The following is a 13,347-nucleotide window of genomic DNA, read 5'->3' on the forward strand; positions in this document are numbered from 1 at the left end:
ACCTGGATTTAAATAGAATAATATCATTCTTCTTAATAGCTGAATAATATTCCATAGAGTAGATGCACCACAGTTTCTTTAACCACTCTTCCTTGGACACACATCTGTTTTGTTTCCATGACTTTGCTATTGTAGATTGTGCAGCTGTAAATATAGGATTAAAGATCCCCTTCTCATATGCAGATTTCACTCCTTTTGGGTATATTCCTAAGAGTGGGATTGCTGGGTCATATGGCAGGTTTATTTGCAATTTTCCAAGCACTCTCCATACTGATTTCCACAGTGCTTGTACTAGCCTACACTTCCACCAGCAGTGAAGGAGGGTGCCGGAGTCCAGCTCTGGCTGAGTTTGGAGCTCGGGAAGAGTGTGTGGCTGAGGCATGAAGAGAGAAAGAAAGGAGACGGACCACCAGGATTCCTTGAACGTAGTGGACAAAGCGAGAAAGCTGTCCGCTTTATTTATACAGAAGCAGTACAAAGTTTTTTCTTAGGGCATATTGACATAGCTTCATGGGGCACAATTTACAACTTCTTGAGAAATGATTGAGGAAGGATTCCATATCCCTTGCTTATCTTGGCTTGCCAGTCTTCATCTGCTCTCCTCAGGTCTGGACGATAACCTAGGCGCCACCTGCGTCAACCAGACCCCTATCTTGTATGAGTTAAAAGGTCTGGGGCCTTGGTCTATGGGGATCGGGATTATTGACATTAGTTGGCCATTAGGTCTGTAAGCTCACACAGTTTGTTGAACAAACAAGTAAAGCAAGGATTATAACGGCGGAAAGAATTGCAGTTAGCAATGAGCTAAGTTACTCTATTTAAGTTTCAACTCTACAATGGATGAGTGAGTGTTTCCAAAGACAATTCTACAAATTGTTTCAGTATTAGACAAGGCATTATCCATTCCAATGTTGCAGCCAAGAGTTTCTCAGTAGACAACACGTTTTATGCAGTAATACACTCCTACTACAATTCTTATTCTACAACTTAGCTATCACTAAATGGGAGAAATACATCAAGAGAGAAAAAACATGAAGATCTAAGACAAAAAGCTTTAAACATTACATTCCTCTACAACTGCAGGCTCTACAACTTCATAAGTGATCAAACAATAATCAAAAATATATCTTTATAATATTAGTGAATTCATCCTGTATTTCCTCTAGCTAAAAATTTATGAAAACAACTAAAGCAACTACATTTTCTATAATCTAAAGAATTGCAAGGACAGGCTAACATTTTAAGACCACAGTAACTATATTTTTTGCCTTAGCAGAATAGCCTTCAGAGTTACAGTAGCTATATTCTTCGTCATAGCACGATGGCCTTTAGGGTCACAGTATCTATATTCTTTATGATAGCAGGATGGCCTTTAGTGTCATAGTAACTATATTCTTTGTCATAGCAGGATGGCCTTTAGGGTCACAGTAACTCTATTTTTGTCATAGCAGAATCACCTTGAGGGTCACAGTAACATGATAACTTTTAGGGTCCCTGACTGGAATCCATCATGCTAAGAGAAATGAACCAATCCCAAAACGTTAAATACCACATGTTTGCCTTAATTTGAGATGAAAAGATGACCACCTGAAAGATAGTACCTGTATATTGTAATATTATTGCAATCTCTAACAACCTGTATCCAATACAATAAGATAATGTGATATAATCTATAAACCAACAATTAATGTCAGAATACTTAAGATCTACATCGAAAAACTGTAAAACCTACTATACCCTCAATACGCTATGTTAATCCATAATGGGGGGGTGGGGAGTGCAGGGAAGCCTTTCATGACCATAAAAAGAGTGAGGAAAAAGTGCAATATAGCCTATCAAGATCAAATCTGGTAATTCATAGACAACAGATTCAAAGCGGCACTAAACAATAGTAAAACTACTATACCAATGCATGAGGGGGGAATCGGGTGTGATCCTGACAACCTCTTAACAGAGGTCATGTGCGTGGAGCATGGGGCACTCCATGGTGGAGCAGGTGGCAAGGAGAAAGCATGGATCCCAACCATGAAGACTCCCAGACCTTCACCACAAACTACTAATACGAGTAACACAGACTACATCCCAACTGCCAAGGAGGCCACAAGGAATTGGATGCCCTCAGAGGCTGAGTACTCTGAGGTCACCCACCCCCAACCGGAGCTTCCACTGGGGATGGAAGAAGTCCAAACACTACCGTGCAGAAACCAACATCATCGGAAAGACAACCAGAAGCCCTGAGCGGTCCGCAGAAACAGAAGAACAATAAGCATCCTTCGGGACCAGGGAGGAGAGCTTTCTCTGGTCCGAGCCTGGCTCCACCTCTGGACCCCCACCCTCCCTTCCAATGACCATCAGGATCGCTCCGAAAACCCCTCATAGCAAACAATCATACAAACTAAAAAAACCTAACATAAATAGACAAACAACAAAAAGTAGAGCTTGGAATCTGACAGGAAAGAGCTGGCATGGATTTGCTCATGCCTCGCTGGGTGGGACATGAAGATTAGTCACTCTTCACCGTGATGTTGGGGACTTTCCTGCACACCCCCCAAAAAAAAATGTTCTGCACCTTAATTGTTGACAAATGTATTGTTAGAGTTACAAGCCAGTCTAGATTATCCTAAAATCTGCCAAGATCAGTAAAATTATACTTCAACACAACAAATGGCTAAATACTAAAATGAAATAGACACGAGACAGCTGAATGGTACCTTATAGCCATTTTAAGGTATATAGCAGCTGGTCCTGTATACAAACTAAAATTGAAATATCAATGAGCAAATCATAGGTTGTGGTTAAGAACTTGTTTTTTGTTTTTTTTTTAAACATACTGGTTACGCAAAACCATGTCAATTCCATAATGTTACAAATTGCTGTTGATGTTATATTGGGACACTTAATTGACTGGGATGATATTCTACCAGCTCTAACTTTGGACCAGAATTGGTCTCCCCAAGAAACTGTTCAACCCATCTGGACAATAAGTAGCTTTACTCTATGTTTGGTATATGTTTGCAAGGAAAGAATCTTGATTGAATTTGAAGTGTAATACTGCACCAAGGTGGAGGAATCCACCAGGGGGGAGGGGCTTGGGGAGGGGTGGGGGATTCCCAGAGCCTATGAAACTGTCACATAATGTATAATAATTAAAAAAAAAACCGCATTACATGCGAAGACCTTGGAAACCCCTAACTTGAGCAGACCTGATTAGAACGGGATCAACGTGAGGAGAGGAAAACAGCAGCGGGTCTAGGAACCTTCCCAGTAAGGAGGCGGGAGGTCGGTGCTGAGCGCTCCCGCCTGCTCCTGTCCCCGCCTTTTCGGGGGTGTGTCCGCCGTGCGGGCGGACCTGCTCTCAATCAGGTCCAACGAGCGCCTATAAAGGTGCTGGTGTGCGAGTGGTGAGCAGTCTTTGCTGTTTGTGTGACTGTTGAAGATGTCTGGTCTCGGCAAGGGCGGGAAGGGCCATGGTAAAGGCGGCGCCAAGCGCCACCGCAAGGTGCTGAGCAACAACATCCAGCGGGCATCACCAAACCTGCCATCTGCCGCCTGAGGCGGAGCGGCAGCATCAAGCGCATCTCGGGGCTCATCTAACAGGAGATGCGTGGCGTGCTCAAGGTCTTCCTGGAGAACGTGATCCGCGACGCCGTCACCTACACGGAGCACGCCAAGCGCAAAACGATCACAGCCATGGACGTGGTCTATGAGCTCAAGCACTAGGACCGCCCCCCCAAAAAAAAAAAAAAAAACTTTTAGGGTATCTCTTATCAAGCCATTTCCTAGAAAGCATGGTAAATATTTGGGCCAGATTTTCTGGCAATGGGTAAACAGCACAGACATAATTATACTCCTGTATGAAGTTAAAGGCCCACTCACCAGGACATCCTCAGTCACATTAACTCTTAAGCTCACGTTGGTTGTAAAAGCCATCTCACAGTGGCAGACAATGCCTCAATAGATTACAAAATTCTTAGTGGGGTGGTTGAGTGCCCATGCGAAAGGGGGGTGAAAACTGCATCAAGGTGGTCAGAAATGAATCCACTTAGTCCTGCTAAGCAGCTGGTAGCTCCCCGGGCCCTGCCAGTCAGGGAGCTGTTCTCTTCACACTTTTGTGTTATTCACACCTACTGCATGGACCCCATCAGGAGGGTGCCTTTCTCCCCACATCCACGCCAGCAGGTGTTGTTTTTTGAGTTCTGAATGTAGACCAGTTTCACTGGAGTTAGGTGGTACCTCAAGGTGGTTTTCATTTGTATCTCTCTGATGGCTAGAGAGCCTGAGCATCTTTTCATATGTCTGTTAGCCATTTGAACCTGTTCTTTTGAGAAATGTCTGTTCATTTCTTTTGCCCATTTTGCTACAGGGTTGGTTCCTTTTACTGTCCCTGTGTTTCTGAAGCTCTTTGTAGATTCTGGATGTTTAGTCCCCTATCACTCATGTAGAATGCAAACATTTTCTCCCATTCTGTTGGTTGCTTCTTCACTTTGTTAATTGTTTCTTTTGCTGTACAGAAGCTTTTTAGTTTGATGTAGTCCCATTTGTTCATTTTGAATTTGATTGCCTTTGCTTTAGGCGTCTTTTCTAAGAAGTCTTTCCCTGTTCCTATATCTTGGAATGTGTTTCCTATGTTTTCCTTTAATAGTTTGATGGTTTCTGGGTGTAGATTTAGGTCCTTGAGCCAGTTAGAGCTGATTTTTGTATAGCGCGACAGATGCAGGTCTTGCTTCTTTATTTTGCAAGCTGCTATCCAGTTGTCCCAACAGCATTTGTTGAATAGACCAGGTTTTTTTTACCTGGATTGTTTTCTGATTTCTTGTCAAAGATTAGTTGACTACACATGTGTGGATGCCCTTCTGGTGTTTCTATTCTGTTCTGATCTTCTTCTCTGTTTCTGTACCAGTATCAGACTGTTTTGATAACCACTGTTCTGTAATATGTCTTGAGGTCTGCAATTGTGATTCTTCCAGTTTGATTTCTACTTTTCAAGACAGCTTTAGCTATTCGTGGTCTTTTGTGATTCCAGATGAACTTCTGTATCATCTTTTCTATTTCTGAGAAGAATGTTGCTGGGATTTTGATTGGGATTGCATTGAATCTATATATTGCTTTTGGTAATACGGCCAGTTTGATAATGTTGATCCTGCCAATCCAAGAACATGGTAAGGTTCTCCATTTTTCGTGATCTTCTTCTATTTGTTTTTTAAATGATTTATAGTTTTCATCATAGAGGTCTTTCACATCTTTAGTTAGCTTAATTCCTAGGCATTTAAGTTTCCTTTTCTCTATTTTAAAGGGAACTGTACTTAAAATTTCTTTCTCAGCAGTGGAATTTTTTGTGTACACTAGTGCCATCGATTTGTGTTAATTAATTTTGTATCCTGCTACTTTGCCAAAATCTCTTATGAGTTTCAATAGTCTCTTGAATGAGTCTTTTGGTTCTCCTATGTAGAGAATCATGTCATCTGCGAATAGAGCTAATTTCAATACCTCATTTGCAATTTGCATTCCTTTAATTGCTTTTTCTTGCCTAATAGCTCTGGCAAGGACTTCCAAAACTACATTGAAGGGTAGCGGTGAGAGTGGACATCCCTGTCTAGTTCCAGATTTTAGCGGGATGACTTCCAATCTTTCCCCATTTAGTATGATACTGGCATTGGGTTTATCGTAAATTGCTTTGATTGTGTTATAGAATGTTCCTTCTATGCCTATCTTGTTTAGGGTTTTTAACATGAAGTGGTGTTGGGTTTTATAAAATGCCTTCTCTGCATCTACTGAGAGGATCATATGGTTTTTATTTGTCAATTTGTTGATGTGATGTATCACATTTATTGTTTTGCGAATGTTGAACCATCCCTGCATGCCTGGGATGAATCCCACCTGTCCGGATGAATGATCTGCCTGATGTGTTTTTGGAGCCTGTTGGCTAGTATTTTATTGAAGATCTTTGCATCTATGTTCATCAAGGATATCGGTCTGTAGTTCTCTTTTTCTGTTGTTTCTCTCTCTGGCTTTGGTATTAAGGTGATATTAGCTTCATAGAAAGAGCTTGGAAGGATTGCCTCTTTTTCTATTGCTTGAAAAAGCTTGTGTAAGATTGGGGTAAGTTCCTCTTGGAATGTTTGGTAGAATTCAGCAGTGAAGCCATCTGGTCCTGGACTGTTCTTGGTTGCGAGGGCTTTAATTACTGATTCAATCTCAGTATACGTTTTTGGGCTGTTTAGATTGTTAATTGCTTCTTGACTCTATTTTTTCTGATTTGTTTGCATATAGTTGCTTGTAATAGTTAGTGATGATTCTTTGTATTTCCGAGGTATCTGTTGTTATATCTCCTTTCTCATCTCGGATGCTATTGATGTGTATTTTCTCCCTCCTTTTTTTAATTAGTCGAGCTATTGGGGAGTCTATTTTGTTGATTTTCTCAAAGAACCAGCTCTTTGATTGATTGATCTTGTGTATAGTCCTCTTGGTCTCTATTTGGTTTATTTCCTCCCTTATTTTGATGATTTCTTTTTTCCTACTCATCTTGGGATTGCTTTGTTGTTGTGTTTCTAGTTCCTTCAACTGTAAGGTTAGCTGATTTACTTGGTGCTTTTCTTGTTTCTTGACATAAGCACTGATTGAAATGAACTTTCCTCTCAGCACCACCTTGATTGTGTCCCATAAGTTTTGATGAGTTGTGTTGATGTCTTCATTTGTTTCCAACAATTTTTTAATTTCCCCTTTGATTTCCTCTCTAATTCATTGCTAATTTAGTAGCGTATTATTCAGCCTCCACATGTTTGTAAGTCTTCCTTGGTGTTTTGAACTCTTGGTCTCAAGCTTCACTCCTTGGTGGTCTGAGAAGATGCATGGTATGATTTCCACTTTTTAAAATTTGCTGAGGCTTGTTTTATGGCTTATAATATGATCAATTCTGGAGAAAGTTCCATGTACTGATGAAAAAAAGCTGTATTCTCTTTCTGTACGATGAAAGGTTCGATAGATGTCAACTAAGTCCATTTGCTCTAGAGTTTGGGTGAGTTCTATCGTTTCTTTGCTGAGTTTCTGGTTTTTTTTGATCTGTCCATTTGCGTTCATAGGGTATTAAGGTCTCCCACTATGATCGTATTGGAGTCTATTTCTTCCTTTAAGCCTGTTAATATTTGTTTCACGTAGCTAGATGCTTTGGCATTTGGAGCGTAAACATTTATTATGCTGATCTCTTCCTGCTGGAGGATTCCTTTGAGCATTATGTGGTATCCTTCTTTGTCTCTTTTGAGGCTCTTCACATCAAAGTCTATGTCATCTGATGTAAGAATGGCTACACCTGCTCGTCTTTCTTTACCATTAGCTTGAAATATCTTTTTCCATCCTTTCACTTTCAATTTTTTCTGATCTTTGTTGCTGAGATGCGTCTCCTGTAAGCAGCAGATAGTTGGGTTTGTTTTTTGATCCAATTCTCCAATATATGGCGTTTGACTGATGAGTTTAAGCCACTTACATTCAGCGTTATTATGGATAAGGGGCAGTTTGGTCCTGTCATTTTGGCGATGTGTTGTTCTATGATTTGGTCTTCTGTTAGCCTTTTAGTGGGATGTTCTCCATATTTGCCTTTGTTTCTGGCGGTTACTGTTTTTTTTTTTTTTTTTTTGATGGGAACATCCTTGAGTATCATTTGTAGGGCAGGTTTAGAGGAGACAAAATCTTGAAGTTTTTCTTAATTGTGGAAGAATTTTATTTCATTTTCAAAGACAAAGGAGAACTTTGCAGGGTAAGTTATTCTGGGTTGAAAATTTTTCTCTTTTAGAATCTGGAATATGTCACTCCAGTCTCTTCTGGCCTGTAGTGTTTCCTCTGAAAGGTCAGCTGTGAGTTTGATTAGGGTTCCCCGATATGACACCTGATTTTTTTCTCGTGCACATTTAAGGATTTTTTTCTTTTTGTTCAACTGAAGAGAGCTTGATTATCATGTGTCATGAGGAAGTTTGTTTTTGGTCAACTCTGTTGGGAGTTCTGTAGCCCTCTTGTATATTACTTTCTAATTCTTTGCTCAGATTAGGGAAGTGTTCCTGTATTATTTCAGTGAATAGGCCTCTAATCCCAGCTTCTCTTTTTGCACCTTCTGGAACTCCCATAACTCTTATGTTAGACGTTTTAATTATATCTTTTAATTCTTGGATACTTTTTTCAGCTTGACCTAGCTCTGCTTCCAGCTTTTTGCTTGTTTCTTCATGGTGACAGAAGCTATCTTCTAATTCTGAAATTCTTTCTTCTGCCTCATTCATTCTGTTGTTGAGATTCTCCACTGTATTTTTATTTTGCTCTACTGTATTCTTCATTTCTGATATGTCAGCCTTAATTTGATGTATTACTGCTATTTCTTCTTTGAACTCTTGTTTGTACTTCTCATTGTTGACCAGCAGCTTTGCAATGAGTTTTCTGAGTTCTTTGTCTCCCATTTTCTCAATGTCTTCCTCAGTTAAGTCTGGGAGTGGGAGAAGCTTTTGCTCCTTTGTTGGAGAGACTTCAATAACATTCATAGTGCTTTTGTCTTGTCTTTTACCTTTTGTAGTTGCCAATCTGGTTGGTGAAATCATCTCTATGGTGTATTACCTACAGGTCTATAAGTTGATTGTTATGTTCAATCAGTGCCCTGGGTTTGGGGAACACAGCTGCCAGGAATAATTGTTTTGTCTGTGGCACTGATTGTTTTGTAAGCAGCACTGAGCTTGTCGCCCCCTGCTGGCCAATAAGTCTAAGTACCTCCTGGGGTTATTTTGGGTGGAGTTGAAGGCGTGCCTTTTCGGGGCTGTTTTTCTCCATTGAGCCTATGCAGTGCTCTAAGACGGAGGTATTTTTGTCCCCAGGTCAGCCCTTGGGTGATTCAGATGACCTCCCTTCAGTGTAACAGCGTCTGCTCCCGTGACACTGTTATCAGAGAGTTGCTGTATTAGCGCATGCACAGTTTGCCACTCCTCCTCTTGCAATTTATCAGTGTTTGGAGCACATGTGTCAGTGTCCAAGATGGCGCCGGTATGAGGCAACAGTAAAGATCAGGGGGCTGTCGCCATCAACTCCAGGGACCACACAGACCCCACAGCTGCAAGGCTGTTGCCATGGGCTCAGCTCCGTGCAATTAACCAGCAACACGCCCACTCTGGATCTCCACTTAGGGTTCACACCTGCTGCCCTGCCACCCGATATGGCTCTAGGTGGAGAGCTGCAGCTGCTGTCTTTCAGTTCCACGAACCACACAGACCCTGAAGGGAGCAAAGCTGGTGCTCCCCTTTACCCTTGGATCAGTTCCATATGAACAGCCAGAAAGGAGCCTGTGTGTTGCTCTGTCAACTCCGTGTTCTGTCTCTCCACACAAGATGGCGCCCTCAGTCCCTGACTTTCTCTGCCTTCAGCTAGTCCCAGTCACTCAGCTTGTCTGTCTGCTCCCAGACCATACTCACTTTCCTAGCTCACCACGTGGACACAGGCTCTCACCTGGCGGTCACAACGTCTGTGTGGAGGCCACTGCTGGATGTTTGGCTGGCGCTGGAAACGGATTGCTGGAGCCTGGATCACCGGAGCCTGGATGTTGGAGACCGGATCACTGGGATTTGAGTTGCTGCTTGCTGACTGCTGGTGGGAACTTCGATCCACTACAACAGTGCTGTCTCATTTCTGTAGCTTCCCTGTGTCCAGGGGGGTTCCTGGTAACACTGCTTACTGCCTGAGCCCTACTAATCCCCTGTAATCTACTTATTGTACTACTCCCTGCCTAAAGATTCTCCACCTTATCAAACGTGCTGAACTCTATGCCATCATCTTGGTTCCTCAGCACTTGGTTTCGATGGTAGCTGGAAATAGCTTAGGCTTTGAAATTCTCCCTGGCTGTTGACTTTTGCATGAATTCTATAAGGATCTCCATCTTTGTTTTGTGCGGTTGCTGAACCTATAAATTATATTATACTCAGCTTAATGGGCATTGGACAGGAAATGACCAAATAAAATTTCCTGTAAACCTGACAGGACAGCTGATGGTATGTGTAGTGAATGAGCCAGGTGGAGTTGTTCTGTTACTGGGGGAGCTGTCCTGCTGCTTTCGGCAGTTGCTGTTCATCAACACACTGATTTCCTCAAGTGTCACGTCCACTTTCAGACATATGTGCTGCCAGAGCACTTGGTTTCCATGGCAGCTGGAAAAGGCTTGGGAGCTGAACTCGTCTCTGGCTGTCGGTTTTACAAGTGCTCAGCCTGCTTGATTCTCTCCCACTGGGGTCAATGGGCATTGGAATGGAAGTGACCAAACAGTGTTTCCTGAAGACCTGCTAGGACAGCTATGGTATGTGAAGTGAATGAGCAAGCTTTTGTTGTTTTGGCACTAGAAGAGCTGTGCTGCTTCTTCAGGCAGATGCCATTCACCTCCACAAGCAGTTCCCCAAGTTCACCTCTGAGCCACTTTCAGAAATATGTGCTGCCAGAGTTGTTCGTTTCCACAGCAGCTGTAATGATTTGGGCGTTGAAATTCTCTCTGGCTTTGGAGTTGTGAGTGCCTTGAGTGAGAATCTCCACCTTTGCTTTTTTGGGTGCTCAACCTGTGTGATAACATCACACTGGGTTCAATGGACATTGGACTGGAAGGGATCACCCGGGTTTCAGGAGACCTGCAAGGACAGCTGTTGGTATGTGAAGTGAAGGAGCCAGGTGGAGTTGTTTTTTCCCTGGATGAACTGTGTTGCTGCTCCGGGCAGTTGCCATTCACCAACACACAGAGTTCCCCAAGTGTCACCTCCCATCTACTTTCAGAAATATGTGCTGCCAGAGCACTTGGTTTCCATGGTACCTGGAAATAGCTTGGGCGATAAACTTCTCCCTGACTGTGGAGTTTTGAGCGCCTTGAGGGAGTATCTCCATTTTTTATTTCTGTGTGTAGTCATCCTGCTTGATTATATCCCCTCGGGATAAATATCATTGGATAGGAAGTGACCAGACAGGGCTCCAGGATACCTGCAAGGACAGCTGATGGTATGTGAAGTCAATGACTCTGGTGGATTTGTTTTTTTCCCTGGTTGAGCTGTGCTGCTGCTTCGTACAGCTGCCATTCACCAACAAACTGAGTTTTTCAACTGTCACAACCCAGCCACTTTCAGATATATGGGCTGCCAGAACACTTGGTTTCCATGGCAGCTGGAAATGGCTAGGGCGCTGAACTTCTCTCTCACTGTGAAGTTTTGAACGCTTTGAGTGAGGATCTCAATGTTTGTTTTTTGTGGGTGCTCAACCTGCTTGATTCTATCCCACTGTGTTCATTGGGCATTGGACAGGATGTGACCAACTACAGTTCCAGGAGAACTGCAAAGAGAGCAGACAGTATGTGAAGTGAATGACCCAGGTGGAGTTGTTTTACCAATGGAAGATGAGCTGCTGCTTCGGGCATTTGCCATTTACCAGCACAATGTGATCCCTAGGTGTCACATCCACTTTCACACAAATTTGCTGCCAGAGCACTTGGTTTCCAAGGCAGCTGGAAATGGCTTGGGCACTGAAATTCTCTCTGGCTATCAAGTTTGTCACACCTTGAGTGAGGATCTCCATCTTTGTTTTGTGCGGTTGTTAAACATACAGATTCCATCAGCTGGGACTCAATGGGCTTTGGACAGACATTGACCAAACAAGATTTTCTGGAGACCTGTTTGGACAACTGATGATATGTGAAGTGAATAACCCATGTGGAATTGTTTTGGCACTGGAAGAGCTATGCTGCTGATTAGGGCAGTAGCCATTCACCAACAGACAGGGTTAAGCATGTGTCACGCCCACTTTCAGACTTATGTGCTGCCAGAGCTTTTTGTTTCCATGGCAGCTGGAATTGGCTTGGGCGCTTAACTTCTCTCCGGCTCTGAAGTTTTGAGTGCCTTTAGTTTGGATCTCCATCTATGTTATTTTGTGTGTTCATCCAGCTTGATTCCATCCCCCTGGGCTCCTTGAGCATTTGACAGGAAGCAACCAAACAGTGTTTCCGGGAGACCTGCAACGATTGTTGATGTTATGTGAAGTGAATGACTCAGATGTAGTTGTTTTGGCACTGGAAGAGCTGTGCTGCTGCTTCAGGCAGTGGCCATTGATCAACATACTGAGTTCCCCAAGTGTCATGTCCACTTTCAGACATATGTGCTGCCAGAGTTCTTTGTTTCCACGGCAATGGAAATGGTTTGGGTGCTGAACTTCTCTCTGACTGTGGATTCTAAGCGCCATTAGTGAGCATCTCCATCTTTGTTGTGTGTGTTTGTGTGCTCAACCTACAAATTCCACGTCCCAGGGCTCAATGGGCATTGGACAAGAAGTGAACAAACAAGATTTCTGGGAGATTTGCTAGGACAACTGATGCTATTTGAGTGAATGTGCCAGATGTAGTTGTTTAGGCACTAGTGGAGCTTGCTGCTGATTTGAGCAGTTGGAAGTCACCACCACACTGAGTTTCCTAGGTGCAATAACACTGCTAGATATATGTGCTGCAAACGTTCTTGGTTTCCATGGCAACTGAAATGTCATGGGCGCTGAATTTCTTTCTGGCTGTGTAGTTTGTTACGGCTTCCGAGAGGATTTCCATCTTTGTTTTTTGTGTGTTTTCAAGCTGCTTGATTCCTTCCCACAGGGCTCAATGGGCATTGGACAAGAAGTGACCAAACAGGATTTTACATAAACGTCTTAGAAGGTCTCCTGAAAAGCATGTCTGGTCACTGCCTGTGCAATGTCGATTGAGAGCTTTGGGAAGAAATCATCCTGCTTGATTCCATCCCACTGGCCTCAATGGGCATGGGGCAGGAAGTGACCAGATAAGGTTTCTGGGAGACCTGCAAGGACAGCTAATGGTATGTGAATTGGAGGAGCCAGGTGGAGGTGTTTTGGCACTGGAAGAGGTGTGCTGCTGCTTCAGGCAGTTGTCATTTACCAGCTCACTGTGTTACCTAGGTGTCACATCCACTTCAAACGAATGTACTGCCAGAGCACTTGGTTTCCATGGCAGCTGGAAATGGCTTGGGTGCTGAACTTCTCTCTGGCTTTGGAGTTTTGAGTGCCTTGAGTTAGGATCTCCATCTTTTTTTTGTTGCTGGTGCTCAACCTGTTTGATTACATCACACTGGTTCAATGGGCATTGGGCAGAAAGGAATCAAACAGGGTTTCCGGGAGCCCTGCAAGGAGAGCTGATGGTATGTGAAGTGAATGAGTTAGGAGGTGTTGTTCTGTTTCGGGACGAGCTGTGCTGCTGCTTCGGGCAATTGCCATTCACCACCACACTACCTTCCACAAGTGTCACCTCCCAGCCACTTCCAGAAATATGTGATGCCAGAACTCTTTGCTTCCGTAGCAGCTGGA

General features: G+C 43.1%; 1 pseudogene; it reads left to right on the forward strand.

Annotated features, from left to right (window-relative positions):
• The first annotated feature begins 3,433 nt into the window (after nt 1-3,433).
• Nucleotides 3,434-3,720, forward strand: LOC131478758 (histone H4 type VIII-like; annotated as a pseudogene).
• The last annotated feature ends 9,627 nt before the right edge of the window (nt 3,721-13,347 follow it).

Source organism: Ochotona princeps, chromosome Y (genome assembly GCF_030435755.1).
Source record: "Ochotona princeps isolate mOchPri1 chromosome Y, mOchPri1.hap1, whole genome shotgun sequence".
NCBI classification, from domain to species: Eukaryota; Metazoa; Chordata; class Mammalia; order Lagomorpha; family Ochotonidae; genus Ochotona; species Ochotona princeps.